This window comes from Salvelinus sp. IW2-2015, linkage group LG35, assembly GCF_002910315.2.
Source record: "Salvelinus sp. IW2-2015 linkage group LG35, ASM291031v2, whole genome shotgun sequence".
NCBI lineage: Eukaryota > Metazoa > Chordata > Actinopteri > Salmoniformes > Salmonidae > Salvelinus > Salvelinus sp. IW2-2015.
Genome location: NC_036874.1, coordinates 6,681,586 through 6,688,237, shown reverse-complemented (window position 1 = coordinate 6,688,237; position 6,652 = coordinate 6,681,586). Strand labels below are relative to the sequence as shown.

Sequence of the window (6,652 nt, the reverse complement as noted above, 5' to 3'; positions counted from 1 at the left end):
AAGGTCTGTTCTGTTATTCTGTCTGTCTCATTGTCTATTGTCAGTCTCAAGTCTGCTGTCTGTGTCTAAGGTAGAGCCTTTGCCTTCTGAGCACACATTTAATAAAAGAGACCGACAGTGACTGAGATGACTTATGTGCGGATGGGGTGCATCAAGATTTGTTGGCATCATCATTCAGCAATCAACAGGAGTCTACTTTCACCCGTCCAGGTCTTCATTTGGTRCAGATAAAGGAGAAAACGCGAGGAGACGACTCCACTTTCCAGAGAGATGAGAGGGAGGGAGGAGAGAACAGGGAGACGAGAGAGGTGGAACGGAGTGGAGGAGGGAGAGACTAAAGCAGGGGATGAAGTAGTGAGGGAGGGATGAAGGGAGGGGTGAAAGGGGGCAGGGGTGTGTGTAAAGTGAATGAGTGGGCTCCAGTGTTTACGTGCCCTGGGCCAGGGCCCTTTAAAGTGACTGTGTTGTGTTTGTGTTTCTCCTGCTTTGCTGCTGGCCCAAATGAAAGAGCTCAACCCTGCAGGTAAGTAGACTGGGCTCTGCTCTGGGAAGCACAGGAAGAGCCCACAGCCCACTGTTTATGTTCCCCCGTAACTCGATATAGCTAGAGAGAGACACACACACACACACACACACACACACACAGTTTCACATACACACTTTTGGTTACACGTACTGTACACATGGGCACGCCACGTACACATGCAGACACTTATGCACTTGTATCTACTAGCTCCCACACACATACACAGACTACATATTACAGCTAAATAGTTGGGTGTCTAGTTCTGAGTAGCGTTTGTTTATTTCTGTCTGTCCGTGCCTCTGTCTGTTCATATGTGCTGTGATACAGTAGATGTCCTCCCTTTGATCAGTGACACACACACACACTCCGACGTTTCATCGCATCGATGACATCATTACAGCTGCACAATGAACAGGATCCCTTACGGTCGCCCTGGGGTCAAATATACAGAGTGGTCAGAGAAACTTAACACACACTCAGTGAGATATCATGCAGTATGACTAGTGCTGGTGTAATCAGGCTGCTGAGGTTCCAGACTACTTACATTATCCATTGAGAGAGGATGATTGATAGCACATGTTGCTGTGTGTTGACAGCACATGTTGCTGTGTGTTGACAGCACATGTTGCTGTGTGTGCTTAAAAGCAACGATTTTAGGGAAAATAATATTACATACAAGATATTCATATTCAACTTTGGAGAAAAGTAGCCCACTCTCATAACKACTRCAGAAACCCTCATAGGCCTCATATCTACCAGTGACCCCATAGTGAGGTCAGGTGTGTCGACCATGAGTTGGCAACAATGACAGCTCAGGTGAGACAATACACACACACATGGCCCATGCAGGTAAATCACTGTGGCGATTGAGGGTCGTAACTCTGCCGTGGCAGCCTGAGAATACACATGGGGTGCATACGGTGTGTAAAGAGGTGGGACCAGTTTAGATTTACAGGCAGGGCGTCCCCCCTTCCTAAACACACACACTGTTTGTCTTTAGAGAGTGCCGACTAGTCAATGGCGGCTGGGGACCTGAAAGGGGAAAAATGTTTCCCCTAGTTCTTTCTGGTCTACGTCTTCTCTCTTGCTATCATTCCCTACTTCTCACTCCTTTCTTTTCTCCCTCCAGCTTTTTCTCTCAACTTCAGTCAGTCCCCTCTACACCCCCCCCTCTTTCTTTCAACCACACCCCTCATTGTTGCCCATTGAAAAACCTTTCAAGACCTTTAACCATCACTTTAATAATTCTAGTCGTCTAAAGGCCACAGTGTGTCTGTGGTCAAAACGTCCTCTCGATTCGCCAACCTTCCAATACCCTCAATATGGGTTTTCACAGTTTGAAGTGCTTTTAAACAGCACGTCTACAGGTTATCTCTTAGCAGAGAACACATTGACAAAAAAAGAGAGAGGAAGAGGGAGAAAAGAAAGGGGGGGAAAAGAGGAAAGCGAGGGAAGAATAACTGAAGAGAGGGAGGTAGGGAGAACACTGTGTCTATACTCTGGGTCCCTAAGGTTGTGATTTTGCTCCATTATATTAGTGGTTGCTGCTACATAAGCCGGGGGGATGTAAAGCACCTACAGTACACGGCTTAGGTTACCTGGCCASACATAACAGGGAAGGATTATACTCGCACTGGCTAGCGATGGGCCTGGCTCGCTACTGGAAAAGACCCTGCGTTTTCTTTTCTCTACACTTCATTTTTTCTTGCCCTCTCAGCTCTCTTCCTCGAGAGCGAGCGACTCTTGCACTGTTTYTGCTCTCTTGCGCTATGCCTCGGCTTGAACACTTTTTCTCTCTTTCATTCCCTTTCCGTCTGTCTTTCTATTAATCGCTCTCTTTATCACCTTTCCCTATTTCTCTTTTCTCTCGTGTGWAAGGATGGAAAAGAGAGAAAAAAGGGAATTTCCCCCCGAGCAGTCTCTCGCTCTCTCTCTTGTCTCTCTCTGTTATTCCAGCCAGGGTTCTGGCCAGCTCAACATCGTCAGCCAACTCTGGAAGAGTTATTGTTGGCCACCTYGGCCTGTAATGCTCCCCAGTGCTGTTTTAGGAGTTCCCTTAACTAGAGATCCTCCAAAAACATCCACAACTCGCTTATTTGAGATGTTTGTGTGAGTCTCTCACAGATTTTTTAAATTGTATTTATTTAACCTTTCAATGAACCCTTCCTGGTTAAATAAGATTTGAAATGTATTTTTCAAGAGCGTCCTGGCCAAGATAGGCAGCACCAAGTCATTACACAATTACAGTAAGACAACATGAAAAACTACAAGTAATCTAGWAAAAACCATAGAATTCACAAGAGCATAACAAAATCTTAAAACAGCAAATTAAAAACATTGACAGGTCAGGGAATCAGTCTCAAAATCCTTCATCAGTGAKTTAAAAACACCAATCGGGACAAGTTCTTCCAGTTTAAAAGTATTTTGTAAGGCATTCCAAGCCGATGGCGCAGAGTACATAAAAGCCCTTTACCAAATTCAGTTTCGGACATTTGGAACAGTTTGCAGGATAAAGTCCTGCGAACGAAGAGAGTACCCACCACGTTTCTGAACAATAAAAATGCCAAAATAAAATGGTAGTAAACCAAAAAATGGCTTTGTAAATAAAAGTATACCAGTGACTGAGCCTACGAGTGACTAGAGAAGGCCAGCCAACCCTGGTATACAAAGTGCAGTGGTGCGTCAGGGTTTTGCAGTTTAAAATAAATCTCAATGTGCCATGGTAAAGGCTGTCAATTGATCTCAAACACTGAGCGGAAGCATTCATATATAAAATATCCCCATAGTCTAGTAATGGCATGCATATACTGTAGCTGATACTAGCCTCCTGGCTTCAAAAGAAAAACAAGCCTTATTCCKAAAATAAAGTTGTTGAATWTGCAATTTAAAAGACAGGCCATTGTCAATTAAAATTCCAAGATATTTATATGAGGTTACAGTCTCTCTCATTACAGTCTCCCTCCGATTTGACACACTGAACTCTGTCTGAGAAGTAGTTGGTGAATCAGGCGAGGCAGTCATTTGARAAACCAAGGCTGTTGAGTCTGCCGATAAGAATGTGGTGATTGACAGTCGAAAGCCTTGGCCAGGTCGATGAATACAGCTGCACAGTATTGTCTCTTATCGATGGCGGTTTATGATATCGTGTAGGGACCGAGCTGGCTGAGGGATGCACCCATGGCCAACTCGGCAACAATTGCATAGCGGAGAAGCACAGCTGGGATCAAAATGAGTCGGTGATCTGTTTCGTTACTTGCTTTCGAAGACCTTAGAAAGCAGGGTAGGATAGATATAGGTCTGTATCAGTTTGTTCTAGAGTGTCTCCCCTTTGGAAGAGGGGATGACCGCGGCAGCTTTCCAATCTTTGGGATCTCAGACGATACGAAAAGAGTTTGAACAGGCCTAGTAAATAGGGGTTGCAACATTTTCGGCTGATCATTTTAGAAGAGAGGTCTAGATTGTCTAGCCCCCGCTGTTTGTAGAGGTCCAGATTTGCAGCCTTTCAGAATATCAGCTATCTGTATATTGGGTGAAGGAAGAAATGGGGAGGCTTGGCAAGTTAGCTGTGGGGGTGCAGGGCTGTTGACCGGGTAGGGTAGCAGGTATAAAGCATTGGCCAGCCGTAGAAAATTCTTATTGAGATTCTCAATTATCGCAGATTTATCGGTTGGTGACAGTGTTCCTATCTCAGTGCAGTGGGCAGCTGGGAGGATCTGCTCTTATCTCATGGACTTTACAGTGTCCAGAACTTTTTGGAGTTTGTGCTACAGGATGCAAATTTATTTTTGAAAAAAGCTAGCCGTTGCTTTCCTAACTACGCCTGTGTATATTTGTTCCTAACTTCCCTGAAAAGTGACCATATGCGGGGGCTATTCGAATGCTAATGCAGTACGCCAACATGGATGTTTTGTGCTGGTCAAAGGCAGTCAGATCTGGAGTAACCAAGGCTATACTGCTTCCTGGTTCTACATTTTTTTGAATGGCAGCTTATTGAAGATGGTGAGGAAAGCACTTTAAAGAATAACCAGGCACTCCCTCTACTAGCGGAATTGAGGTCAATATCTTCCAGAGAATACCCGGCAGGTCGATTAGAAAGCCTGCTTCTGATAGTGTGTTAGGAGCATTGACTAGAGATGAGGGGTGGTCGTTTGACCGCAGACCCATTACGGACCAGGCAATGAGCAAGTTGATTGCGCTGAGATCCTGTGACGACAGCGAGAGTGTATTTGGAGGCAGGTGGTTAGGTTATACTTCATGAGGGTGCCCGTGTTTACGGCATTTGGAGCGTTGTACCTGGTAGGTTCATTGATCATTTGTGTGAGATTGAGGGCATCAAGCTTAGATTGTAGGATGGCCGGGGTATTAAGCATGTCCCAGTGTAGGTCACCTAACAGCACGAGCTCTGAAGTTAGATGGGGGGGCAATCAATTCACATATGGTGTCCAGGGCACTGCTGGGGGCAGAAGGTGGTCTATAGCAATGGTGAGAGACTTGTTTCTGGAAAGGTGGATTTAAAAAAAAAAGTAGAAGCTCAAATTGTTTGGGCACAGATCTGGATAGTAAGACAGAACTCTGCAGGCTATCTTTGCAGTAGATTGCAACTCCGCCACCTTTGGCAGTTCTATCTTGTCGGAAAGTGTTATAGTTAGGGATGGAAATTTCAGTGGTTTTGGTGGTCTTCCTAAGCCAGGATTCAGACACGACTAGGACATAGGGGTTGGCAGAGTGTGCTAAAGTAGTGAATAAAAAAAACTTAGGGAGGAGGCTTCTAATGTTAACATGCATGAAACCAAGGCTTTTACGGTTACAGAAGTCAACAAATGAGAGCGCCTATGGAATGGGAGTGGAGCTAGGCACTGCAAGGCCTGGATTAACCTCTACATCACCAGATGAATAGAGGAGGAGTAGGATAAGGGTAAGGCTATAAGAACTGGTCATCTAGTACGTTCGGAACAGAGCGTAAAAGGAGCAGGTTTCTGGGCACGGTAGAATAGATTCAAGGCATAATGTACAGACTAAGGTATGGTAGGATGTGAATACAGTGGAGGTAAACCTATGCATTGAGTGATGATGAGAGAGATATTGTCTCTAGACACATCATTTAAACCAGGTGAAGTSACCGCATGTGTGGGASCTGGAACTAAAGGGTTAACTAAGGCATATTGAGCAGGGCTAGAGGTTCTACAGTGAAATAAGGCAATAATTACTAACCAAAACAGCAATGGACAAGGCATATTGACATTAGGGAGAGGCATGCGTAGTCGAGTGATCATAGGGGTCCAGTGAGTAGCTCGGCGGGCCGCAGACACGGCGATTCAGACAGCTAGCGGGCCGGGGCTAGCAGATGGGCATTCAGGGGACGTCGCGACGGAGGAGATAGTTGTAGCCCCCGCGTGCTGTTACGTCGGCAGATCAGTTGTCATGGATCAGCAGGGCTCTGTGTGGTTATTAAAGGGTCCAGGCCAATTGGAAAAATAGGTATAGTGGCCAAAGAATTTGTCTGATGGGCCTCTTCAGCTAACAGTCCGATATGCTCTATACAGCTAGCAGGCCGCGGCTAGCAGATGGGCATTCAGGGGATGTCGTGACGGAGGAGCCAGTTGAAAAACCCCCTCGGGCGAATTACGTTGGTAGTCCAGTCGTGATGGGTCGGTAGGGCTCCGTGTCGGCAGTAAAAGGGGTCCAGGCCAATTGGCAAAATAGGTATTGTAGCCCAAGGAGTGGCTGATGGACCTCTTCGGCTAGCCGGGAGATGGGCCTAGCGAAGGCTAGCTCCAGGCTAATTGGTTCTTGCTTCAGGACAGAGACGTTAGCCAAGAGTGGCCACTCGGATAGCAGCTAGCTAGCTGCGATGATCCAGGTGAAAAGGTTCAGAGCTTGCGGTAGGAATCCAGAGATATGGAGAAAAATAAGTCCGATTTGCTCTGGTTTGAGTYGCGCTGTGCAGACTGGCGAGAGTTGTCCGGGCTAAAGGTAGCTGATGACCGCTAGCAGTGGCTAGCTGACTACTAGCTGGCTTCTGTTGGGGGTTCCGGTTTAAAAGTAAAGAAAATAGCAGATCCGTACCACATTGGGTGAGGCGGATTGCAGGAGAGTATGTTGAAGTTGAGGTTAAGAAAAATATTT

At 46.1% G+C, this 6,652-nt stretch overlaps 1 pseudogene; it reads left to right on the top strand.

Annotated features, from left to right (window-relative positions):
• LOC111958658 (protein PTHB1-like) overlaps positions 1-6,652 on the top strand; it is a 185,452-nt pseudogene that overhangs the window by 60,806 nt on the left and 117,994 nt on the right.